Raw genomic sequence first — 27,324 nt, forward strand, 5'->3', positions numbered from 1 at the left:
GGATATGTGAGACTTTAGTACGATGATTCATGTAAATCAAAGCGAATGGGCATTAGATTACACATTCATCATTATGATTATCACTTGAAGTGCTTAGCATGTGTAACCTGGTAAGCATTTGTTGGTATTGTATTTAACTATAAAGACAATATTAGGGCATTATATTCTGAATTTTATTTAATTTATTGTGGTGGTCTAAAGCTCTATGACTTGAAGAGTTTGAGGCAGAAAGATAAATGGTCAAGAGCATGCACATTCTGCATGGGGAGTCTGTGGGGTGTGGGGTTTTTTTTTGTGGGTTTGTTTTTGGTTTTACATCTGGTGATATAGTTACCCAGATATAAAGCATGCTTTTGACTGCAGTAAGAATCTATTTAAAATTTCATTCTTAAAGTCAATATAAACCTATTTAAAATATCTTATGTTAGATATGTAAATGCTTTCTTGCAGACAAAAAACATTCAGTCCACCCAACTGTGTAACTTCAGCTTAAGCCAGTTTTCTGTTTCCAGCCTCTTAATTGTTCTGTAATCTGTGGAGTACAAAGAATTAAAGGTGTCCAGTCTTAAACATTTCGTTAATCTCATTATGCTCAGAGAGGTGGTTTGGGTCTTGGGATGTGGGGCTGGGGCTTTGGCCTGTTGACAGTTGTTTTAAAGGTTGAATGCTGTTAGAGCCTCTTGCCTCTGCTAACAAGACTTTTCCAAAGCCTCAAGAACATTTTATAGCATCCAAATAAGAGACTGAGGCATTGTCTTTAAGCATTTAAAATAATTTTAAGATCCATTGGAGGGATATGTTTGATCAGATGGGCAGGGGTCACTCTTCAGAACTGAAAGATCTAGAGAAACACAAAGATTTGAGGTATGGTCAAGGATTTAGTAGAGCTGCTGCAGAAAATGTGAATCAGTGGGAAGAGGTTGAAAACATCGTATATTTTTGTGGGCCAGCTTTCTTCCCTTTGCCTGTTGTAGCTCCTGAATGGGTGAAAAGATCCGAAAAGTACGTGTATGTGGAGAGAACATGGACATGGGTACAATACGAGTGTGCAGTCGTATGTGAGGTTGATGTCTGGCGGGACGGTGGTTCTGCCCAGGGTTATGATGGTAATGTTACCTGTCCTCTGGCCTTGTGAGAGGGGCGGCAGGTCTGTCAGGGTCACAAGCGAAGCACCCCACCTGAAAGACGATGTTGGGATGTACCATCAAATATATCTCCTTTCATTTTACCAGTCTTTTATGCATGAGTGAATGAGTAGCTCTAGGAAAGCCTGGGAAGTGTGGAATTAACAGGTTTTTTTTCTTTGCATTTGTGTTTTATATTAGACCAGTCGCTAATTTTGTTACCGGATTCTCATGCATCTTATACAGCTGTTCCTGCTGCTTGTTGTCCTCTGCTCTCCCTGCTTTTGCATTACTGTGGGCTCTGGATCTGTGCTTGATTTAAAGTCAATAAAAATATGAATCAGAGCTTCTGTTAGTGTTGAAAGTCTTTAATCACTTGGGGTATTTTTTTGGCTCATGAGCTTAGGAAAGCTGATCCTAAAAGTGACTGATTTTTTGAGGGGGAAAAAAATTTCCACATATTTTCATTGTTAGTGGAAACTGTAGATGAGAACCTCAAAGAGGAACACCAAGGGGCATCCTCCGTAGGTTGTCCGCAGCATATTTGGTCAAGAAAAGGAACAGTTTAAGGAATGTGACATGCGGTTCTTGATGCGGAAAAAAGCTTCTGTATGCCTAATACATTGGAAAACATTTGCTCAAGAGCATGTCTTCCCTGTGCAAAATTTGTGCCTGTAGTATTGTTAAGGTCAGTATTCACATAGGTTATCTCATACTGAATGTGATGACCGAGGTCACCTTTGGCTTTTAAATGTAACTTTAAGGAATATTTTGTCTGGTCCTGTTAAAAAGCATCTATGTAAGTTGTTTGTTTAGAAACTTACTTACTCCTGCTCTTCCCGGACTTGTCTTCATTTCCTGATTAAAAAATAACAGTTGTAAATTAAACATTGTGTCCTGCTTAACAAGTAAAGTTTGTGGAAATAATCCTTATGTGTATACATACACTCATTGACCAATTCTCTTTTAAGTGAATTGGTAATAATTCTGATGTAAATGTTTTCTGTTCTGGATGTTTAGGCAGGCTTTTCTGTTCTTTACTAACCTTGGTGTGGAAAAATGTGTTGTCAAGTCTGTGAGAATAATGACTGTGTGTTGTTAATTGAGGAGTGTTAGAGTGAGTTTGTGATTCAGGGAGGAATTATCAAAATGCTGTCTGATAAACATCAAATAAACTCAACTTCTGGATTAAGTGGGCGAGTTCACGTGTCCCTGTAGCTTTTGAACATCCTAGCTTGAATCTTTACTACTCAAAAGGTCTCTGCACTTCATCATGTGTTGGCATGCTCACTGAGAATCAACATTCCTCTTCTGTATTATTTCTTGATAGCTTTTTCATTAATCCTTCAAAAGTACTGGACTGCTTAATGGAGTCGGAATAAAAATAATGCATTTTCAGAAAGTCTTCTGGTGTGTTATGTTTGCTTTCTGCGTTTCACTTAAGCGTTAATCAATTAACTGATTTTGATTCTAGTCACTTCTCAGGTTAGATCTCAGCGATACATGGATGGATAATGTACTCTGTAAATTAGGTGTGAAACGGTTGGAGAAACGCACAAGCTGGTGCTGTGCAGAGCCAGGGTTTGGCCTGGCTTTATTTTAGCTTGGGAACGTTACCTTGTGTGTGCCTGGCAGCCTGGCATGGCTAACGCCGAGCTGCAGCTCATCGGCTCTCCTGGGTCTAAATTTGTCCTATGGAAAAGTGCTCAGAAGTTCATTTTCTACCTGTATGTTTGTATCTGTTTGTTGCTTGAATTGTCTATCATCAGGGCTCTCCTCTTTCTGCCGCTCTAGGTGATGAAGAGGTGACTTGGTCTCTTCGCCCCTCATGTTGTAGCGCAGCTTTGCGATGCTAAGCCTCGTTTGATGGCTATTGCCGTTGCAGATTTTGCAAGTGGAAGAGTCTTCAGCTCAATGCGGTAGTTTGTGAGGAGGGGGTTGTTCTGGGGCTGGTTGGAGGCTCGTGCCAAGACGTACACCCAAAGGAGCATCGCGAGGAGATGCACACCTCAGCTAGCAGCAAAGTCCCGTGCCACGCATGTGTCCAGCAGCCAGATTCATTGCACAGCACCTTGTTGTTGGGACGAAGGGGCAAGGAAGCTGGTTACTTGGGAAGCCACTTCTCATCCTTAGCATGTCTTTAAACAGTTTAACTCATAGTGGCTACTGCTTTCAAATTCTTTGTTTAGCTCAGTTTTGCTATCAGCTGTAACTTTTTTGATGCCTTAATAAAACTGTGTGTGGGATTACTTTTTAAGTATTGCTTGGCTGTCATGGAATGAAGATTTTCTTACACTTAAAATTCTAAAATTATGAGTTGGTAGTAGTGAGCCACACGCCATCAAGTGCCACAATTTTGCTTATGAATAGGATCAGAGAGTATTTCAACAAAAACTTGTTACTGACTACCTTAAGGATTCTTCCTAAAAATTAAAGCTTACAGTTGATGATATTACATAGATAATGAAGAAAACTTAACTAGTGTTTCTTGTTACTTCAAAATTAGGTTTGTTACAGGTATATTATGATAGGCAGCGTCACAATGCAGAGTGACTGTTCCCTGGAAGTGAACGTCTGCTGGAGATGTTCAGTATGATCTGTGGTGGAACTGAGTGGGATGTGATTAATTGTTTATTAAAGGAAATCCACTTATCTGCTGTGTGAGCAATGGAAAAAGAGAGCAAGTTATCAGGCAAAGAATCCTCAACTCCTGAAAACCTAATCTTGGCAGACAGTAGATGCCGAGGATGGAGGGCTGGGGCTCATGTGATCTCCACTTAGTTAAGATATTTCCCGAAGTTCTTTCGCCCACTCTGAAATAACTTTGTTGAATGTATCTCAGCCTTAGCGTTCGTATGTTCAGCAACCTGTAAGTTGTGCTCAAGCTGTGAGTTTTACAGGGTTTCTAATGCTCTGTTTGAGGGTGAGGTTGCTGTTATTTTTTTTCTTTAAATTTTACAAGCATTTTATATAATGATGTTCCTGTCACGCTTTTGGCCATGAATCAGCAAAGCATTTGTGTGCGTGCTTTAATTGAAGCGTGGAGTTGTCTCGCTGTGCAAATGTTGAAGACTATTAATTAAAATTAAGTATCTGCGTAAGTGCTTTTTCTAAAAATAAGTTGCTTCCTAACAGTTTTGGGCCATATTTGGTGAGGAGGGGTTTATTTTTTCTAAACTTTGAAAAGAAGTATATAATTCTCTCTGAATTGTATGGTGATAAAACGTAGCAGTGATACCAGAGGGCACATGGGATGGAGCGTGAACTTTCTGCCTCGTTAAGATGTTGCCTAAGCTGCCATTTATTTATTTTTAAATAGAAAATAAAACTATTATGGTTTTCATATTGTGCAGAGGGTGGCGTCAAGGAAAACTTCAGGAAAAGTTACTTGCTTAAGCTACCCCTGTAGTGGAAACAGTCAATTCATCATCTTTCTTACAGAGTGCCTGGTTACAACTCTGTTTTCCTTCCTTGGAGTAAAACCTTGCATCGTTTAGTTAGTCAGTGCTTCTCAGCGTGAGGCTTCTTAGCTAGTTGTGGTGTGTCGTTTGTTTTCTATCCGTAGTCGAAGGCATTATAAGTACTTCAAGGGAATACTGTGGGGTTTTTCCCTCTCCATATTAGACAATTTACGCATTTACTGTACAATTTACTGTACAAAATTATCTGGTTTATTAATTCTCACAGCACCTTAGTGAAATAGTGTACTTTTATCTCCTAAGTCTAACTCTTTACCAGACTCACTTTATCATGCTAGCCTGTTACCTTTTCTCAGATTTATTTCAAAAATAGCCCTCTCTTCACAAGCCCCAGTATTCCTCACCTGCAGAAAAATTAGTAACGGAGGGGAGAAATCACTGGAAGCACAGAAGAGAGGAATGTGTATCAGGCTGCTTGTACTGTCAGCTGTCTGATTGCACCTCTGCTGTCTCTTCTTGCACTGCTGATTTTTAAGATCTTTCAGACATGCCTTTTTACAGGTATGTATATAAAGCACTGACCACATTCTTAAGTAGGAAATGGTAACAGACACGTGATGTGAGCTGGGAAGAAGCATTGTTTGCCTGAGGTCATACAGATATTTGAAATCAGATGCAGAATTAGAGTGCAGGTGTTTTCCGACCAGAAGATGATACTTTTGAGGGGCTTCAGCGCGATGTGTGTTGATATATTCCCATGCCGTTGTCTTTTCCTGCTGCACTTTTTAGTCTTTTATCATTATCACGTATTCTTTTATTAGTAGTTGAAACTGAGACTCACACTTGCATCTGAATACAGTTCAGGTCCTTGCTGAAAATCACATGGTTGTTTCTAAAAATTAGGCTCAAAAGGTTCCTATTTAAGTCATTAATTAACATTGTAGGGGGAGGGAGTTGCGTTTGTTTAGTGTTGGTGCTAAAAGTTTCTGTAAAGCATTGTCAAGCGAACACAAAGCAAAATTTACATTGTTTGGGGAAAAATACCAACATTGCCATCTTTACTATGAGCATGTCAGTCGCTCTTTATTGCTTTTTAAATTTGATTTCATTGTAGTGTGGCGAGCTTTTCAATAAACGTGGTTTCATTTATATAACACTAGAATTATTGTTAATGCAGAGTTTCATACTGCGAATTACGTATGTAATATTGTGTCCAGTGGGATCCTGTATCACAAAATTTGCATAGTTATAGTGCTAGTGACATCGTATCTCATACAAAGAACCTAGGGACCTGATACAATATCAGTAAAACTGTCTCATAGGTATGATTCAAACAGTTTTATTAGCAACATATGGGGTATGAAGGAGCCACAGAGGGTAGTTTTGAGTGTAAGGGTGCTGGCCTATCTTTTTCAGCCTGTAATTATATCAGTCCTCTTCTGTGGCATTATTTGTTGCTGCTCTGGGATTGCTGAAAAATAACTACTAATATGGTGACACAAAGGATCAGAATAAATTATAATTGTTGACTTTACAAGAAATTCATTGGCAAAAAGGCTTACTATCCTAAGCTTGGATGTCATTTCTGGTTCAGCTTCGGAGCTAAGCCACATATAGGAAATAATATCTTTTTGAAAATTTTAGGGTTTTCTGGCAACCTTATCCTCTTGTGTTGGATGCTTTTGTGATCTGACAGATGTGAGGAAGAAACTTCTTTTGGCTGCATTTTGATTTTTAACCTTAAAATAGAAGCATGCATTTTGTTTAATTGATACTAGGATATTGAGCTGTTGTTCCCCAAATGGAACATGCTATAATTAGTCATCTTCAAATAAAGAGTTCGTGGTTTAAACATTTTGACATTAAAACCTAGCAAAAATGTAACTAGAAGATTGTAGTAGTGCTCTGTTTAGTTGTACTTTTTAAAATCATGGTATATTGAAAAAAATCATTTCTACATGTTGTAAAAACTTACCGAAGTTTGGAGGTTGAATGTTTCTGCATTCTATTAGTTGGCTACTGAAGAGCCAGAGTGTAGGCATAGCTATTAGAAAAAAGTGCTGTATGACTGCTTCCCTGATAACTTTTAAAAATGCTTGTGTTTTTAAAAACACCGGACTGAGCAATGTCTCTTTGCAGAACAGCCTGCATAGGGATTAGGACAGTTATGTAGACTTTACTCAAAATTACTTCTGAATTCTTTTATTCTGGATTGAGGTTCAGCACAGCAAAAAACTGGAGTCTGGGGGACAGAACTGATGGACGTGAGCAGGACATCTGTGGGGATGGGTTGTCTGGGCAGATGTGCCTCTGCAGTGCTGGGCCCTCTCTGCTGCTTCACTGATATGGAAGCATCTTTTCATCTATTTTTCTCCATTTCCACTGTTTCAGTGTAGATCCGTGCTACGCTTGTAGATATTTGATGTGGAAGGGATCCTGGGAATTGTTCATCTCTAGTATTCAGGTAGGATGAAATTTGTCTGAACCATTCCTGACTTAAATATACATATAAAATAATTCGTAAGATTTTATGAAATTTGTAGGGAGTGTAATTTGGAATTTAATTGCTAAACTTCTTTCCTAGGCTTCCAGCTCTCAATCGAAAGTGGCACTTCACTTGAAGATACATTAAAATTCTAGTATTTGCTTGCAACACTTCCCAGAGCTTAGTGTTACTTGCTAAGATTTTCAAGTGTGTTTTCTACAAGTCAGCGAAGAAAATGTTATGAGGCATACTGGACTGAGGACAGATTCCTGCCTGTTTCCAGTGTTCTGCCATTCTCATAGCAAACTACTGGTAGTTACTGCACTGGGAGTGTTTTGTATCCTGTGATATTCCTGCATCTTAGTGATATAACCTAGATCATACTTTCCGAAAATACTGTGTGAAAAAGCCTCACTGAAGTCAAGATGTATTTCTTGTCAAAGGGGGGGAATTAAGATTAGTTTGATGTGACATCCCCCCAACAAATCTTGACTGGCCAGTGTGTACAAAAAGATCATTTAATTGCTTGTTTTGATAACCTGTTGGTATGAAAGTAAGGATTACTTCTCTGTAATTCTTGTTTCTCCTTTTCCCCCCCCCCCCCCCCTCTTTTGGAGTAAGTTTTGTTCCCGCTAGCACTTCATGTCTTTGGGAGCTTTTCTGACTTCCATGAGCTTTTGAAGAAAATTGCAACCGATCCAGGAGCTATTTCAACTAGTTCCCCTTACTATTCAATAGTAAAAGACCTCAGACTTTGCCAGTTTGAATTTGTTTTGAAAAATACCCTCTCATCCTATTTCTACTCTACCTTTTCGAAAGCTTGGATTGGAAACTCTCTGACAAATTCATTGCTGTTGAGAATCTCAGGTTCTTCTGTGAAGTCTGAAGTGAAAAAGTCTTAAACCTCCCATTTTGAGAAATAAGTAGAAACATGTAATCTAACTGGCAATTGAGAAGTGGACAGATACCAACTTGTAGGTGCATAAACATCACAATCTTCTGATCTTTGTAACTAATGCAGCTAGTCCTCTGGCTCCAAGGCAACCATCTACAGGGTGAAATGGTCGTTTTCAGTGTGTCCCATAAAAACAGTCAGCTCTTTCTTTTAGACATCACTAAGCATAAGCTTGTACTGGTTTAATGTATTTTTTCCTTTTTAATGTAATTTTGCTTTTTGCACACTTTATTATAGTATTTTCTCCTTTCCCAAATCATTTTTTTGTTTGGAGTAGAAAGCTCACACCCACTTTGCTAAAGATGGTAAAGGAGTGATTTCTGAAATCAACTATTAAATAAGAAAATTATATAAACAGATCTGGACATCACATCATAGGGACTTGAAAACTGTCTCAGGAGTCTCTAGAACCACTCATGTTAATTGTTGCATATCTTGTAAATGTGTTTGTTTCAAAGTACTGGAAGACTTCCAAAAAGTTCCTATATTTAAAAGGGCAGAAAGGATGTTGAAGTGGATTTTAGCCCAGGACAAAAAGAAAGTAAAGGTTAACTTGGACTTCCGTCAGTGAAGGCTTAAAAGCTAAAAAAAAAAAACAAACCCCAAAACAAAACACATAATTAATGCTGGTCACTATGGTTTCGTGATAGAAGGCTTTGTGAGACAAAGCCGATGTATTTTTTTAATAGGATCGTGTGTCTGGCCTATATTGCTATATTAAACTAATTTATTTTAAAGTGTTAAATCATTGCAACACAATATTCTGGTATAAAAACTTGGATTATATGTAGCTGAGACACAGAAAGGATTAAAAATGTCCTGTTGCTTAAAGTGTAACTTCTAATGGGATGCAAAAGACCTACATCTAGTGGGTCTCCAATGTGTTCATGACCTAGTTACATTTAATCGGTAGTTGTTTTGGTGATTAATTTTTGCTGCTATATTTTTCAGATGATGCAAAGAATAGTGGAGAAGTATATCCAGTTAGTCATGTAGTTCAGTCATCAAAATACAGTAAAACTGTAGTTGGTAGAGAAAACTTAGGTTGGGAAACCCCATTTTGAGAATATGGGCATGATGCGAGGAGAGGCAGGGAGAGCTGGGACAGTTTAGCCTCGAGATGAGTAGGCTTAGGGGCACAAACTGAAATACAGGAAATTCCTTTTAAATACGGGAAGACATTTTTCACTGTGAGTGGTCAAACACTGGGAACGAGTTGTCCAGAGAGGCTGTGGAGTCTTCATCTATGGAGATACTCAGAACTCAGCGTGTTCCTGGGGAACCTGTTCTAGTTGAACTTTGTTTTAGCAGAGGATTTGGACTAGTCAATCTCTGGAGGTCCCTGCCAACCTCATCCATCCCCTGATACTGTGATTCAGGGGAGGACTTGGAGATGTGATTATAATGCCATCACGAAAGTGCTAGTGCAGTCTTTGCATATATAAAAGAGACCATGAAGCAGATAAACGCAGAAGATCTTGACATTAACTTTCACAGCATGGCAAGACTGATGTTAGTATATTGTCTTGAATTCTGGTGGGATGGGGTATTTTCCTGACATGGTTAGAATGGTAATGATCACCATCTACTATAGAGAAGACCTTTAATGGCAGGTCAGGCTGATGGGGTCTTGGGGGGGAGAAGACAAAGCTCACGTGGTTCCTCCGCTACAGGATTTGATAAAGTGTGAAGTAAATGAACCTACCTACTCTTGATCATCAGTGGGCATAGGTGATTGTGGACTCTCCTGTCTTTTGTGTTTAGCTCTACTGTAGGGTTTTTTTTGCTGACATTACTGGAAAAAGTATTTGGGATAAATATTTGTGTTAGGAAAGTATTTGGGTGAGGTAGTATTTGGATGAAGCTTCTTAGCCTGAAATTTTTCTTGTTTCACCCCCACCCCAGATTTAAGAATTCTATTGCAAGTGGGGAAAATTGCACTTTGTCATCTCTCCATTGGATTGACATGGCTAGAACAGATGGGAAAAAGTCCTGCTCACCACTGAGATCCATAGACGAGACTCCTGAACTGCTTTGTTGAAGACAACTAAAGCAGCAAAGCCTGTTACTTTACTGCTCCCAGTTCTGGATGCAGGTAATAATACTTCTGATAAATATAAAAAAGGGAAAGTGTAGTTCCACATTTGACAGGCAGAAAACACAAGACACAAAAGGAGTTGAGTGGCTTATGGCCAATAATTCAATGTAGAGTCGGGGTCCTGGGCTCCCTGCTCTTGCAGTGCGTTGCCTTTCCCTGTGGGTCACTGCAGAGTGTTATCGATCCCAGAGCAAATTTATTAGTTCAGCTTCATCCTACACTTTGTGGGATAATACTCTTAAGTTTGTGAAGGTGCTACCTTTCAGGAGATCATTGATGGATCAAGTTAAACTACTTATCTCTCTGCGTGATGCTTGTTTGAGCAGGCAGCAGGGACTACAATAAGGACTTCAGCGTGTGCAATCTGGGGACTACCTTTCTTCATCTTGGTTGTGTGGTGGCACTAACTGGCCCCATAAAGAAAAGGAGACTTGATAGCCTTTTGTGCCCAGCTCAATGAGTACAGAGTTCTTGGTGTTCAGTAGATATCTACTAATGTTTTTTCCTGTGCCTGCTCCTAAAATCATGATAGAGTTCACACGTGCTTCTAGTGCATGGTAAGTCTGACAAGGTTACAGGCTTTGGGAATCAAAGGAATTTTTCCTTCAAGGAAAGATTAGCAACGTGCTGGCTGACTACTTTTTTCTTTTTTTTCTTGCCTTTTCAATCAAAACCTGGATTCACATGGGTGCAGCAGAGGTGGGAAATGTTAAGATCATGAATGAGATATGTCTGTTAACAGTTGTGCTGTACTGGTAATTCAAGTAGACCGGCTTCATATGGCTGTACGTGAGTGACAGATGGGTGGGCCCTACCATGAGATAGGAAGAGATGACCAAAATTGTTTGGCCATTCAGATATGTATGTCCTATTTACCACCCCACCTCCTCCCCCAAAAAAATCAGAATAGGTGGAATTCCACTGTTCAAACTAACAGTAGTCAACAGTAAATTGAGACTGTATTTTATACTTTTGGTGGGGAAAATTAGTTTTCCTCACACTGAGAATGACTAAATTTGGTGGTACTTGAAGTGTAAGAGATATTTATTTGTGCCTTAAAACCAAGACGAAAATCTGATCACGTTTTTTTCTGAATTTTGCATGTAGTGGACGTATCAGTCAGTATTTGAAGGGGGGGATCCTCCTTCCCCGATGTCTCCCAACACATTGAAACCAGCTGGGATTGCCTCTCTTCAGGGAGGCTTCGTGCTTCTGTGCACGTAAAACTGCTCTAAGCCTGGTCTGTTTAAGCAAACAAGTTGGTGTGACACAGTGTTGTGTCAGAGCCGTTCCTTCTTTCCTCTTTCTTTTCCAATAACTTCAGAACTCGTCAGGCAACTTGTACTAAATTTGACAGAAGAGTGACAAGCTTAAAGGTTTTAAGCTCCTATGTGTTAAAATATGTGGTCAAGTAATGAAAAGATAATATTATGGGCTGCAACAGGGAAGGGCTGCAGTGTAAGCTCTCAGGAGACGGCAGAGAATTCAAGTATTTCTTACATTGTCTTGCTTATATTGACACATATTTCTTCTGGTGTCCTAACTGATTTGTTGATTTGACTCTGAGGCATCCGAACTGTGCTGGCACCGTAATTGTACGTCGTAATAGCATTATCTGGAAGTCTCCATAGAATGGAGATTGTTCAAACTTTTACAGTCTGTTTATTCTAATGAAGTTTTTATTGGCTTGTTTGACGCTTGCGATTTCTTCCCTCATCTTGCCATTTCCTTACAGTAGTTAGTTTTGTTCCTAGCATCTAGGTTTTCCAGGGAATTTTTATTTTTAAATTCTAGAAAGCATCTTGTTAAGAAGCTCTTTTTCAGCTGCTTTTTATTGTAAAGATGTGGGCTTTTCCCTATCATTCTTCACTCCATCTCTTTAATAATAATAATAAAGGAATATTATAAAACTATCAGTTGAGTACTCAAGAGTCTTTTAGGGAGCAAGCTGTATAAGAACTTTTTTGTGTTTTAAAATTTTGTGGGGGTACAATCAATTAATGGTATATCATTCTCCATGTAATATGGGAAAGACTTACCTTAATTGATTGTTTTCAGCGGCAGTCAGCGAGATAGCAAAGCCATGAGAAAAAGTTGTTGAAAAAGTAGAACTTGGAAAGCCTAGTTCTCATGTAGTGTGTTTTCTTTTAGGTATTGCCAAAGAGTGGAAACGTTGAGGAAAAGCTTTCCTGTACTACAGTATCTGCAATTTGTAGGTGATATTACTGTCCACCGTGGTTGGAGAAGGTATTGTGCCCATAGCTTGATAGATGTAGGTGCATCTCTTCTGGGCAGATGATATGTATGAGATTGAGGAAAGAGGTTGAAGACATAATTTGCATGTTGTGTATGTTTTTAACCATAAACTGTAATTAAAAGAAAGAACTGTGATTGACATTATCCTGTATAAAGATTTTCAAAAGTTTTTGAGAGTCTTTGCTGAACTGCCATTTTCAGAAATGATTTAAACTTTTAGGCACCCAAGTCTCATTGTAACTCCATGAGACTTTCAGCTTCTCCTTCTGAAAATGTGGCTCCACGTTAGGTATTTTTTCTAAAATACTTTAATTGAGCTCAATTTCATGTGGTGTAGAGCATAGCGGAGGGACACGCTCTGAAATACTACTACCACACTCAAAGCAATAGTGAGTCCAAGGGCAGACGGGTGTTTGTTGGGGTGACTGGAGGTTAGACGGAGACCACCAGTGCCGCTCTCACCGGTGACCAACTTCCCAGTTTCTCAGTTGTTTGCATCAGGCATATACTGGGTAGGTAGGCACAACCTGTCCATCTGTAACTGTTTCAGGCTTCAGTGTACAGTTAAGTGGCTCCGTAAACGTTAGTGACTTCCACATGTAGGCTTTGATATGCAAGTGTCGTCGTTAATGTAGAAGAGAATTTAGGATGTGTCTCAGCTGTTGGCTCCTCTGCTGCACTGTGGTGCTAGTAAAAATGCCCGACAGCATGCAGGTTGCAGGATTATAAAGGTGACAATTGCGTTCTTGGCTGCGCAGGTCTAGAAGGTTGAGTGCCCCTAAGGACTGTCCTCTCCTCTGGACTTCCCTCCTACGCAGTTTGCAGGCACAGGGGCAAGCCCTTCCCGCTGCACCTTCTGAGCGTTTGGCTTGGCCCCATCCCCTCTGGAAGAGCCGTGGGATGAAACTGGAGTGCTGATGACCAGCTGGGCTCTGGTATGCATCTGTGCACTGTATCCCATGCATTTTTATTGTTAGAAGGCAACTCCTTCTGACTTTGTGCATTTTTCTTGTGTGGGCATTTGTCCTTTTCACAAAGGACATGCAACTGTGTTTTAAAATGAATGCATTTCATTTTTAACAGCGCCAATTTTGACAAGTAAAAGTCTAATGGAACCCTAGCTGATGAAGTAAGAAATTTTTTTTAATTATTGGAGGCTTACAAATGATAAAACTTAATTTTAAACCAGGAAAAGTTCCAAACTCTCCCATTGTTCTTTTAGTGCATTATTGCTAGAACCCTTTTTTTTTTCTGAATTATGAAAATGTAGCACTTTAAAATCTGAGGAATGTGTATTAGTGCAAAGCAAAACGATATCCTGTGTTCAAATGGTAGCAGCAATGAGTACAGACACTTTTGAATCATGTGGTTACTGCCGTGAAGGTACTTCAGAGACTGAAACTAGAACCCCTTCTAACACTTCCATCTGCATACCTGTAATTCACATCATCTGTAGAAAGGACTTTACCACACGCTCGCAAAGCGCGGATCGAAAGCGTGCGTATCAAATGTCATGCTGCGCTCTGGTCTGGAAGTGGCTGAGCTGTGGGGGAAGATTGCTGCGTTTTTTCAGAGAGGTGTAGCATGGGCTTTTCCCATGCAGAAGAAAAGGCAAGTGTAGGACATGATTTGGTGCTTTGTATGTTCTCGTATATGTTTATACATAGTATGGTGTGTTCTTTTTCTGTGTGGTTTTTTTTTGTTCCTGACAACCTGAATTTGAATATTATCTACTGGAAATTTTGCAGGATTCTGGTAAACAGTTAATAATTATTTTTAGGTGATTTCCAGTATGTAATCTCATTAACTCACTGTTTCGGCATACTTTGTAACACTATCTTTTTTTCTTTCTCTTTTTTTAATGAGACAAACCAGGGGCAGTTACTCAGATGTTTGCTAGGAAACAACAGCTGCATAGGTACTGGCTGGATCCTGCGAGTAGGCTGCCAGTTCATCTGAGCCAACGTGCTTGGTAGGACCCTGGTGTAGCCAGAATAGCTTTTGCAGAAGTAAATCTTAAAATACTAATTTTCTGGGGTTTTTTGTACTTTTTTTGTTTGTATTTTTTTTTTGTTTTTAAATTTTTCATGAATAATGCATTCATACAGCAGGGCAATTCTAAATTCTAAACATGTCTTAGATGTGTATAGGAGCACAGTTACACACAATTTAAAAATCTCATTTAGGATAGACCCAAAATATTCCAAATGTGGATTATATATATACACCATGTACTCTGCTGAATCTCTGAATAACCTATCAATATAATTTAAGTGATGAGATTGAAGAACTGAAGCAGTTTCATTCTTGAGGGTGGACATATACAGCCTGTGCAGAACTCTTGACCCTGGCTAACCTGGTGTAAAGCTATTGAAATAAAACTTCAATTTGCAGTATGATGGCCTAGCAAGCTCGTTCAATGCTTCAAAGCTTACTGAATGGAAACTAAAACCCCTCCTTGCTCCTAGGAGGGAAGCCTAAAGAGGAAATAATGACTTAAAATATGCTTTTATCTTTGCACTGGAAGAAGAGAATTTTTTTTAAACTTTTTATGCAGAAAAACTGCATTTTGTGTCATGTTATAAATTTTTGGCAATTTAATTATAATATTAAAAATGCATAGGTGACTCTACTAGTCTAAGAACATTTGACAAAAGCTAATTTTGTGTTCTGTGGTCAGCAAAAACTTACTGGTTGGTGTTGCATGTTTTTATTGTGTAAGGTTATTGGCAGCTAAGAGTTATGTATTTATCTTTTGTGAAACTAGTGAAAATGATGTTATCATTGTGAAGCTTACAGTTTTGATGGTAAGAATGGCCCTTCAATCTCTGAAAGCTGCTGGATTCTCCACACAAGTTGAAACCATAAGCATTTTATGGCACAAGATGAATTGCTGGGATCCAAATGTAAATTTTAGAAAAAGAAAAAAAATTGAGTGAATGTCTGCCTGCATCCTTGAGTTTCTTGAACTTGAATTGCTGCAGGAAAGAGCCGTATTGTGTTTTGGTAACTTCTAAAGCGTTGGAAGAATATAGACTCCAGGTGACTTGGACCAAATCCTGCAGATGTCCTGTGTGCAGGAATATGACCCAATTCTAGTGAAATAGGACTTCACGTTCAGCTTGCATTGTCCAGACAGCTGAATGATTTTACCTAAGCTACCGGATCAAGTATGTCTATGTATTTAGCCAGTGTGGAGGGAGAGTGGAGTCCAAGACCGTGGGCCTGAACTGCAACCTTTAATTTTCTTTATTGAATAGAAGAGCATGGAGGGAGAAGAGCGTTTTCATGTTCCCTCTTTGAAAATGAAAACAAAGGAGACTGACATCTTTTTACTTTTTCAGTCAAGTGTCACTCATCCTAAAGTTGTAATAATCAATTCAGAATGGCTACTTACACTTCTTTACAAAAATTGGATGAAAGAGCCTTGCAGATAAGTTAAAGACCACAAAAAAAAAAAGCTCATAACTTCATAACTTTAAACTAAATTAGTTGTTTCTTTGAATTGCTTGTTTTTAGTCATGTTGCCATAGGTATCAAAGCAGCTAGCTATTATCATTTCTTTGTAAGGATTTCTGCTTTTTTATATTCACGTTTCAGCAAATCAAAGGGTAGGTCTTCAGACACGAAATGGAAGGTGTGTTGTTTTAAAGATATGCTAAACATACCTATAGCGAGTCGGTCTAGGTATTCTGGGTACCAGCAGTGGTGCAGGTGCAGTGACACAGGATTTGCATGTGGTAGCAATGTAATTACGTACCGTGCATTCTCAGAAAATGTTTATCTTGGTTGCTAAAGCTTTCTTCTGACTTTGGTGTTTTATCTCTGTTAACTAGATTAAGCTAGCTCAGATACTGCTGCTCACTACACTTACAGCTTTCTTGTGGTGTTTGAAAGGACCCAATGTTTTAGCTGCCGGCAAGTTTTAATGGTACGCGCTACTACTTTTATTGATTTCTGTTCACCTCTGCTTCACTTTCAGTTGAGATATCCATTTTGGGTTCTTTGTAAGAGCCTATGTTGTTAGGTCTTTGATACCTTGGAAGAAATCTGAAGCCCTAGACATTTTAGGGATGGGGGAAAAACCTAATGGTTGAGTTTCTGCAATGATTGTAAACAGCTATGCATCTCCATGTAAGTAGCATAGCAATGTTTATCAGTCTGTGAATTAAGAGGGTATTTTGTCTCTAGACTTCATATTACATCATGGAACAAATAGAGAAATTTCATTAAGGCATCAAAGATAACTGCATACGAAAGCCTTATTGCACCGCAGACTGAGAGACAGTGTTTTGGCATAGTCTTGTGCGTAGCTTCATAGATGTGACTGACAATAAGTTAAATAGGAGGCACTCATCTGCCGACCATTGCCGTCATTCAAAGATTTCCCCATCGTGAAGATGGAGCCGTCCTATTTATCATCCTGGAAGCACATATAGTGAAGCTGTGGAGAAACAACTTAAATGAGTGGGGCGCCCAGCCCACTCATGCGTGCAGTGCTGTTGGAACCTGTAGAGCTGCTGCTACAAAAAAGAAAAAAAGGGGTATTTTGGGGATGATTAGTATTGTTTTTACACTTGCATTTTTTAGTACTGTTTTTTATATAGTGTCATTTCACTAAATAACGGTTTAGTTTAGTCCTAACTTGAAAGACTGGCTTTAAAGCTGTATGCAATGACTGATTTTCTTTTGAAGAGTTGAATCTATTTACGGAATCTCACTACTGTTATAAACTAACTTCTTTGCAGTGTTTTCTTTCAACTTTCAAAATTCATTAGCTGTAAACCATGTGTAAAATGTTTTCAGTTTTTGAATTGCTGTTTTATTTAGCAGCCTGGCATAGTTGTGAATCTAAATTAAAAAAAAAAGTCATTTAGTGAGGAAATGGTTAATAACAAAACATTACGAATAGTGTTTGAAAAGGCTGTTAGTTTTGCTCAGGAAGTTTTCATTTTCTAGAATTTGTGCTGCCTCATTATTTGTAATATTGAAACTATGCCGTACCAATCATACCAATCACTTCCATGAAGAAATGAAAGTAATGTTTACAGTTCTGGGTGGAAAATACTGAGTTAGGCTTAGTGGGCCAAATTCTGCTTTGAAGTAAAATGATGAGAACCTGAAGTATTGCACAGAGGGATCATTTTAACAGGGTTGCAAAGAGGATTCTTAATATCTTTTTGGAATGACTAAATTTAGTGAAAAGATGCAGCATAAGCATTTTGTGAACCAAAGTCCGGACTGAGATTCTCCAAACTTGATGGCTAATGCACCTTAAAACTTGATGTCAGCTAGTCAAAAGCCAGGATGAAAGAATTTGGAGGCGAGTATGCAGAGCTACTCTGGGTGGATGGCGTTCTCTCCCCAGTCATGTGGTAGAGGCAGGTTTTGCTCTCTCTTTTTCAAGGTTGATTGACTTCTGGTGATCGCTAAACTTTTTTTTCCCCTCTCTCATAGTTGAGTAATTGACCTTAAGTGTCTTCTGATTTGAGTAATTATTCTTTATCTCCTTTAAAATTCACTCTGCAGTCTCTGAATAACAGGCTAATGCTAACCTTTATTTCTAGTAGAGTCTTTTGCTGGCTGTAGCCCTGACAGCATGATTTGCACCTCTTTCTAAAGGTTTTGGAACCTTTTGGTGTTCAGTGTTTAGGGGTGAAGGAGCCTTAAGTTATTGTTGGCTCAAACTCTCGGCCCGGGTTAGGTCTTTAGGCTGTTCTATCAATATAAAGTTCACTTAAAATTGACTTCTGGCATCTAGGGACTTTTCAGCTATAGAAAAAGAACAGAATGCTGTGTAGCAGCAGTGAGAACAAGGTGGCACAAGGAGATGCAGTCGGGGTATGTTGTACTTCAGCCACTGGATCAGTTCTTGGGGAGCTTTAATTTAGGGAAGCCCTTGGCTCCCTTAAATTATCATGTCGTACTTTCTCCTTTTTCCATGTAGGCTTGCCTGTTGGCAGAAGTAATCTGGATGTGGTAATTTAATGCTTGTAGTCATATATCAGAGCAAAAACTATTTATCATCAAAAAGCCAATGGAAATATTTACTATTATAGTTTTAACTACAAGGTATTCTATACACTTCAGTACCATGAAATTTTTTTAGGGAAAATACCAGGCAGCTCTGTGTCCTCCAACATTCCCCCACCCTGCCCCAACATATCTGCTTTTTAAATGACATCAATGCAAAAAGACGTAGCTGATAAATTGTAAGTTAACTTGGTTTTTAAATCGGTCATTAAGGTAGAAGTTCCAATAATATTGCAAAATCAAGTGGTTTCCATAAAAAGATACTGCCTTGCACATTTTTTTAATAAAGCATCAATATTTCTGTCAAAAAAAAGTCTCTGTGCTAAGTAAGAAGTTAATATGTATCTTAGTAAACAATGTGAAATTACTATTTGCAAGTCACACAGAGTTTTGTAACTACTGCTTCCTTCCTAGCAACATCTTTCAGAAGTTGCAGTGTGTTCTCTTTGAATATAAAGCAGTTTGGTAACACTAGAAACGCTTTAGAGTATATCAGTGAGTTGTTATATTGAAAGACTTCAAGAGGCAATACATTAGGCAAAAAGCAGTGGCGATACCTGTAGAGCACACCATACGTGCCCTTAAGCAAAAGATAATAATTAGTTGCTTGTATTCCCATGCAAAGTATTCCAAGTGTTGATGTTTATGAATTGCAAAGATCACTGCGAGACCAGCTCAGGCTGCAAGCTGCTGGAGTTGTTTATGCCCATTCAATTTTTAATGTACCTATAAGATGTTTTGATGAGGGCACTTAATCCAAAGGGATTTCCGTGCCATAATCATACCTCCAGTGATTTAAACACAAAAGTAAGGGTAGTTCTTCAAAGTATTTTAAGTGCTAACTTCCACTTCAGTATTAATAATAAACAGTAAGAACGTCTCTGAAAATACCTTCATATTTTGTTGGCCGAATGCGATTCAGTTGTTTCTGTCATGCTTATGGGATGATGGTAATTAAAAGTCATGAAGTATCTGCTGTTAGGTAGCCTGCAGAGCGAGAAGTTACCCACAGCTCGTGGGTACCTGCTTTGCTAATTAGTTCATACACATTCAGATCATGCGATTTGCACTTCAGTCAAAAGAAAATATTTGACTAGAATCTACTTTCTTTGGCATTCTGGTACAGCGGGCGCCGATGCTGTTTCCTAAAACCGTCATCGTAAGAACTATGTGTTAAATGATTTATTTAAATAAACTTGCAATTATTATTTAAATTTACATATGATGAATGTATTTTTGGTTAATTTGTACCGTGTGTGTTTTAGAGCACATGCGTGTAGACTTCTGACAGTTTGCCCATTTTGTTATTGCAGAAGTCTCGGTGTTTCATTGCGTGCGCCTGTAAATATGGCAAAACTGGTAAAAAAATATGGCCAAAAATATGGTAAAAACCCCCAGGTCTGTGCAGAGCCCCTCCGTGCCAAATGCTCGCTGACCGATGGGGATGTGGTGAGCTGGAGGGTCACCTTATATCAGCTGAATTTGAGGGTAAGGGAGAAAAACTTAATTTTCTTAAACTGAAAGATATTAACACCTTACTATGGAAGCTCCTTGAGTTATCAGGTTTGATTTGTGCTTAGCAAAACCCCCAAATTTCCACTTGGGGATGGGAGGAAACATGTAACAGAATTCTTTTTATTCGTTTTGGTGAATTAAAATAAGATACTAGGAAAAAATGAGACTCTGTGAATAGATATTACCTGAACCATATAATTTAAATCCGAGGTATCTCCACTGAATTATACGAGTGGGAGGAGTTTGTTAGTCACCGCGGAAGGCAAAGTGTCAAAATGACTAATTACACTGTTAAGGGCCGAGGAGATACGGTTAATTCCTGAGCAGCAGAACAGGTCTTTAAGAACTGTGGTAAGACTATCCCAATATAAATATAGCTAATACTATTTTAGTATAATTACATTAGTTGTCATGGCACTGGTTAGGAGATTACATTGCAGCGTTGCTTGCATGGGATAGTGCTGGTGGCTTTGTATAGGTAGGAAACGTAAAGCTGCGTCGTGTTTTGAACACGGAAATTCATTGTGTGTTATACCTGGTATATAAGAATATACGATATTCCACTTGTGCCCGGTCCTGAGGAAGCTTGCCAGAGGAACGCCTTCGTAAAGAAATGAGTTGTTGGTCTCCCCCACTAGCTTATGTGCTGCTGTGTAGCAGATAAATTTTTTTTAGATCATAGGAGATACCATATCATGTGTTGATAGCCTCCATCACAGTTTTTCAGTAGATCTCCTCTGTTAGTTTTTGAAAAGCTTTAATTGTGATCCACTAGTGCAAAAAGAGTTGATTTCACCTTAAATGTTTCTCAGAGGAGTATGTGGGCAGGAGCTTTCCTGCTGGACTTTCCTCTGCTACTTAGCTGTTTCGAGTGTCTGGTTCTTTAGGTAAAATAAAGTTACCCTTGTGCTGTGAAGAAATGTGGGGAATACATGTCTTAATTTTTGGGGGGCTTCATTCCCTGTTTTCAAATATAACTACTTATTTTCTGAACATTGAAACACAGCCAGGGCAACAGTGTGATTTAATTCTGTCAAATTCAGTCCTGATGTAACACCTTATATTTCTTTAAAAAAAAAAGATTTATTGATACATCATTTAATGTAGGTGCTGGTGGAAATCACATAGTATGCTAATCTTGTTAAAACTGAAGCATTTCTGCAAGCAGAAATACTTCTGTTCACAGCAAAGATAATACAGGAAATTATCTGAAATATTCCAACAAAATAATTTTCTTACTAATATTATTTAATTTAGTTAAATTGGCATTGTGTAATCTCATTAAACTTTAACCAGAAATAAAGAAAAATCTACAAATGCTATGGTTTACATATGCAAAACATAAATTGTGTGAACATAGCTGATGCACTGAATAGTGTGAACAGCAGTCGTGCTTGTCACAGTTCTGCAAGAAAACGATGCTTCGCAATTGTGAAACGTGAAGAAATTGGTGTGGAGTCCCACCCAAACCCAATAAACAGGCAATTTTTTTTTTCTTCTGCAAGAGGTGAGCACTTGCTGCACAGTGTTACTTCTTCTGTGATAGTTGATTCATCCCTTTGCTATGCAAATTTTAAGTATACAAGGATTCAGTACTTTTATTTAAGAAATATGCCTGCAGGCTGTATTGGTAGGCTTTAGGGAGATATCTGGTTTGGTGTGAAATAAATAGTTGTTAAAGGATCACATGAATTTATGTCTTAGAAGATGAAAAGTGATGCTGTGAGCGTTTTGAGAGCCCCCTCCTGTACCCAGCACGCGAGGTTGCCACTTGGTTTTGGTTTTTCAAAGAAACCTCACCAACCTCACGGAAAATCAGAGAGCTGCAGGCCGACGTGGGGAAGAGGAGAGCAGCGACATGTCACCTTAAAAACGCAAGAATTAGGACTTGGATTTCAGACACCCCCCCACCCCAGTTCCAGCCTCTGGGGTTTGACCCTTGGAGTAAATGCTCGCTGGTCCTGGTCGAGGGAGTAGTTGCTTTTGCTTAAACTTCTGTCTTCAGACCATTTGAGTGCTTAGCTTTTAATGAGTGGATTTAAATGCTATAATTCAGGTTTATGTGCAAGTTGTAGGCATCCAAGTTTGCATATTTTGAGTGAAATGGGAGGGAAAAACCCGACCTTCTGAAAGCGTTTGAGTGAAAGGCTGCTTTGGTACTTGCAGTTGGTCTTGAAAATTTGTCTTGGTAAAGAAAACAAAACGTTTACTTAAAAACTATTTGCTGCCTAATGTGGGACACATTTTAATACACAGTTGCAAAATATAATACCAGTTTAATAACATTTAGGTTGTAAAATAGCTATTGGGTTAAGCCCAGCCCCTTTTTATTCTGTTACTGTCAAAAATATTAATCAACTCCTCACTTCAGTATGAAATTCCCTCTTGGTGCAGTTTTATTATCCTTTCTTTCTCTCATCCAGCAGCATCATTCTTTCTGCAGTGGTTTCTTTTCTGCTGCAGAGGAACTACATATTTTGGAAACATTTATTCCTTTTCTATAAACAACTTTATCTTTGTTTATGTAGCTGTGGTGAGGACTTTTATGCCTTAATGATCTAAACTAAATTAACTTGCTCGTTACCTTTCAGTAAAGACACTTCAGAAGAGTACTACTTCTCACTTTAAAGTGTAAATCAGCCCAGAAGTTTAAATGCCCGAACTTGTGTTTCTTGCGCACGCTCAGGTAATATCCAGTGAAATTAATAATCTTGGTGCCTGTCTACATGAGAAAGCTGTTATACTGTATACTGATTTAAATAGAGCTGATCGAAGTAAGTTGCAGCGCTCTAGGTGAGGCGGCAGCAGCCTTCCTCGTGTGCCTCCTTTTCTCTCCTTTTCGTACCTCCCAAAACGTGCTCCCTCATCTTAAATTTGTCATTTGTAATTCTGTCCTATTGTTTTCATTGAGAGGGATTAGTAAAGATAAATCTTAGCTTTTGTAGCATTAACATTAGCTTATATCTGTCATATTTGTCTCCTAGCTAAACTAAATATGGGTTTGGGTTTTTTTGGTTTGGGTTTTTTGTTTTTTTTTTACCCTGTCACACTTTGTTTGAAAGATCTACTCTACCTAGAACTTGGTACGGGGTTTCCAGTGAGGAAAAATCATTAATAGATGTATATTGGTATAGGTAATGGCAATTAGGCATGGAAACCATTAAAACCATTTAGTCGTCATTCTTCTGATGATACTGATGCCAAAGGAAACAACACACTTTAAGGTGTTAGCAGCAGATTAAAAAAATGAAAGTACAACACCCATGAGGTGTATGTGGTGTGGCTTCAAGGAGAATATAGTGTGTGGGCACGCGAAGCGTGACGGGGGGATATGTGCCTGAATTTGATTTGACGTGCCTTTTTCCCCACGAATTTGTAACTATTTTTTCCCTTCGCATTTCATCTAGAAGGAGACAAATGAAGAAGAAAATGAAGTATTTTGTGGGAAGCATATGGAGGAGTCCTCCTAGGCCTGTTTTCATTATGTTTCAAAGCCCTTTGGACAGACTTCTGAAAAGCAGGATGTCTGGCAGGCTCCGGGATGGGAAGAGCGAGGTGCCTGGCTGCTCCTCCTGGGCGTAATGGCAGCCTCCTTTCATCAGATGGAGAATTATATTACCTAATTCTTCTACAAAAGTTCTTTTAAAGTCATAAGCTGGTCGGATACACTCCTCAACAGCTTTTATTTAAAAAGGAAAATAAATTATTGAAATGGAAACACGTCACACGAAGTAAACTTACCTGTGTATCCTGGCCAGTCATGATCAGCTTTACTGCATTTTTCTGTTACCAAAAAAATCAGTATTTTTATTATTTGTAAGAGAAGAGGAGCAGAAAATACTGTCTTATATAAAAGCTGCCTGTCTGCATCATGGACTAGACACACGTGAGAGCTGATGCTTTCTGCCATTGCTTTTCTTTATTTACAGATTTTTCTTTAGGACTTACATGCTCAGTTCATGTGCCTGCCTTCAGATTGTACCTACTCCGAGAAAGAGTACACAGATAATTGCTAAAATAGAAGTTAGCAGGAAATTTGGGGGTCTTTTTTGCTTCTGAATTTGATAAAATTGTTATACTTCATTTATATATTCTTCTGTTCTTAGGTGGTGATTTCCTCCTGTATGTAAGTAATGCTATTAGCAGTGACGGTGCTTTGAACTGTCATTTCATACCACTTGAAGTTAATTACTAGAAAACTGGGGTTTTCTTTTCTATATTAACCAGTTTCATATAAAGTATATCTCTTTGCCGAGGATGTCACTGTGAGGTAGGAATAACTGCAGTAAACTGAAGCACAGAGCAATTGAGCCTTTGATCATGCGAAAATGTAAGCGTGTGTTGAACTTTACACTTGAGCGTTCCCACTGGCTGTACAGGGCTTACGCAGCCGTATTTCAAGGGTCCCTGGCTTGATAGAGATTTGAGAAGTCCTTAGCAGGCTCGACAATAAAACCCAGATATCCTATCAAGCCAGGGTGCTTTAAGTCTTTGCTCAGTCTGCTTAGTAGGCGCAGAACGAGGGAGATAATATATTTTTAGCTTTGAAATTCAAAGAAACCATTCAATTAAAGGAATTCTTGACAATTTAAAATGCTCTGCTCTTGCAGTGTTTGCACTGAATGAGGAGGAATGGTGTGATTTTTGGTTTTTCTTTCGGACTGGAGAAAAAACTATCCCACTTACTTTATATTGTTGCAGTTTAAAGCATCAAATGGTATAGTTTATATTTACTGTTTGCAGTACTTTCTCCAAAAGGATAAGAAAACCAGGAGTCTTATCCTGTAGTTTTGAGAGTAGAACAATGAACATATCAGCGTTGATATAGCAAGAGGTTGTTTTCAAAATAATTGCAGAGGATGATCTGATTTTTTGTGATTTGATAAGTCGCTATCTGCAAAGTCATATAGATTTGTATGAGGGTTTTTTTTCCTGCTATTAGAGGCAATGAAACACAAAACTTGCAATAGTTGTTAATTTTTTTTTTTTTCCCCAAAATGAAAGAGAAAACAAGGGTCACAACTCAAGAAGGGAGAATTCTGTATTGTGAAAACATGGGATCATAGGGTAATTCTGGTTGGAAGGGACCTTTGAGGCCATCTACTCCAATCTCCTGCTCAAAGCAGGGCTGGCCACGAGCCTGGGATACCTGTATCCCACAGAGGATGTAATTATGGAATACTTCAGTATTACATGATCTTTTTCTGTAGCGTCTGTATTTAATCTAGTGCAACTTTCTAGTTTACACAATTGAGGGATATGACTCATAAGGCTGCCATTTATATCCCTTTACATTATAAAATGTACTCTACAGAAGACTTCAGCTGATTTTTCTCAAGATTTGGATTCTGTACAATCAGAAGTCAGGCCAGTACCTCCAAGCCTAGCGAGAATCTTCTTGGACTCTCTTCTGGGATTATATAAAAAAATACATAAGTACTTATAATTTTCCTTAGTGCCAACAATGCCTTCGTTGTAGGCATTTTTTTCTGCAAAGGTTTAGTAAGTTTAATAGTTACTATGGAATACTTACAAATGTCCTTTCTGCAAAGAATTGAAAGAGTTGTGTGTTTTTTTTCTATTGGCATTTGAAAAGCAGAGAAAAGTGACTACTACAACAGAATTTTATTAATGAATGATTTACACTGGTTCCAGCTGTGACCATGTGATTAGTCCTTCACTAAGCAACAATGGGTATTTTCTTTCTGCTTTTATTTGATTTCCAAGAATGTGTCATCTGTTACATAAACTGCTGCCAGTATACCCCAAGTAAACTGGTATTTTTTATTTCCCTGAAGCGTAAGATGAATACCCACCCATATCCTTCTGGAAATACTGTTTTAAATGAATGGGGAATTTTATTGACTATATCAGATTCAGCATGCCAAAATCATAAAACTTAAAATATTTATTAAATGCAGTAGACTGTAGGATGCGTTGTTCCTTGGTAGTGCAAAAGATAGATTATTTTCACTTTTACATTTCTATCTTAATATTTTATTACAGCAATACAATGTGTTATAGAGGTGGACAAGCCCGCAGATTGAAATGTGGATAGTCCAGATTGTTCCTTTCCCTCGACCATATGGTGTAGTTCTAAAAGCCTTTTGTACGCTGTCTGTTCAGTTAATTGTAAACTCGGTCTTTAATGTACCTTAAAAAATGAGATATATGTGAACTAAAAGTAAGCATGTCCTCTGGTAAGTAAAGTTTGCTAAAATATATCTAAATTCACAGCCCTAGTCTCTTGGTAGATTTTCTTTCTGGGTGAATTTGAAAGTCTTTTGCCGTTTCTTGGTAACGAATGTGAGTATGTGCGTGTGGAGGGACAGGTTTTTCCATTTCCTCCTCGGGAAAGGGGGGGAGATTTGAGTATATAATGAACATTTCATAATATTTTTGCTTGGCAGACAGCTCTGCCAGTGGGTGATGTGCAGGAACATCGAAGATTTCTGACAGATGGATGGTAGGACTGCTAATACACCTACACACGTTTTGGCGTCTGATGTTCCCGGTGTTTCTCTGATGCCCGAGAAGCTTGTGCTCACACTTTGGTCTGATGTTGCCCAGTGCCGGGCTTTAGAAGAGCAGAACCAAGTCTCGGTCTGGATTTTCATGTGCCACAGAGAGGGTAATTTACTATACTCCTTGCAAAGCGAAGCATTTATTATGGAGGTGAAACGTATTTTGATATAATAGAGTTAAAAATCATTTGTTAGAGAGTTTCAGAAGGAATTTTATTTTCTGTTGTCTTAATGTAAGAGGCTGTTTGGGAAGAGCGACTGTTTTCAATGTAGATAGGGTTGATACATCTAAAGAGGAAAAAAGAGTAGGAGTCTTTCGCTGAAACTGTTCTTTGTGGGTCCCAACCTGTTTTTCTGCATTGGAGTGTTTGCTCATTAGTGGTAGTTTCTGTGGTAGGCAAGGCTTATGGCGTTCGTAGCTTTGGAGATAAAATTTCTTTAAATTAAAAAAAAGAAAAACCAAAACATTGGAAATCAAGCAAGAAGTAAATGACAGTAGTGGAGAGTGAGACTAATGTGCTGTGAGAGGCCTCTCATAACGAAACTTATTGATCTGTACTGCGTATCTGAAGTTTTCAAAGGATTGCAGGTATTTCTGTATCACCAGCTGACTGCAAAGGAATGGGTAACCTTAGAGATATCAGGAAAAAATGCAACTTTTTTTGCCTGCAGTGATTAAATGAAGTAACTCTTGACCTTTGTTAAGCATGCAGAAACGGAGAGAGCTTCAGCAAGAGTCTTCTCAAAATGGAAATAGTAGCCAATAGCACATCTTTTTTTTCCCATTGGATAGTATGCTCATTGTGAAATAGCGTACAAGTCGTGAATTTAAATAGTATGATGGAAACTAAACAACAAAAAGCTGCTGGAGAGCCATAGTTTGTTTTTATGCTGGCTTTTCATACTCCTAAGCAT

General features: G+C 38.6%; 1 protein-coding gene across 21 annotated transcripts in view; it reads left to right on the forward strand.

The window, feature by feature from the left end:
- The window catches only part of GTDC1 (glycosyltransferase like domain containing 1), a 187,136-nt gene that overhangs the window by 16,261 nt on the left and 143,551 nt on the right, over positions 1 to 27,324 (forward strand). Inside the window, exon 1 of one of the 21 annotated variants that reach the window (XM_054830072.1) lies at positions 12,231 to 12,328. The exons of the other annotated variants lie outside the window; for them this stretch is intronic. The gene's annotated coding sequence lies outside the window, so the exon portion shown is untranslated. Of the gene's footprint in view, positions 1 to 12,230; positions 12,329 to 27,324 lie in introns of those variants that run through there. 21 annotated transcript variants of the gene reach the window in all.

Source organism: Grus americana, chromosome 6 (genome assembly GCF_028858705.1).
Source record: "Grus americana isolate bGruAme1 chromosome 6, bGruAme1.mat, whole genome shotgun sequence".
NCBI lineage: Eukaryota > Metazoa > Chordata > Aves > Gruiformes > Gruidae > Grus > Grus americana.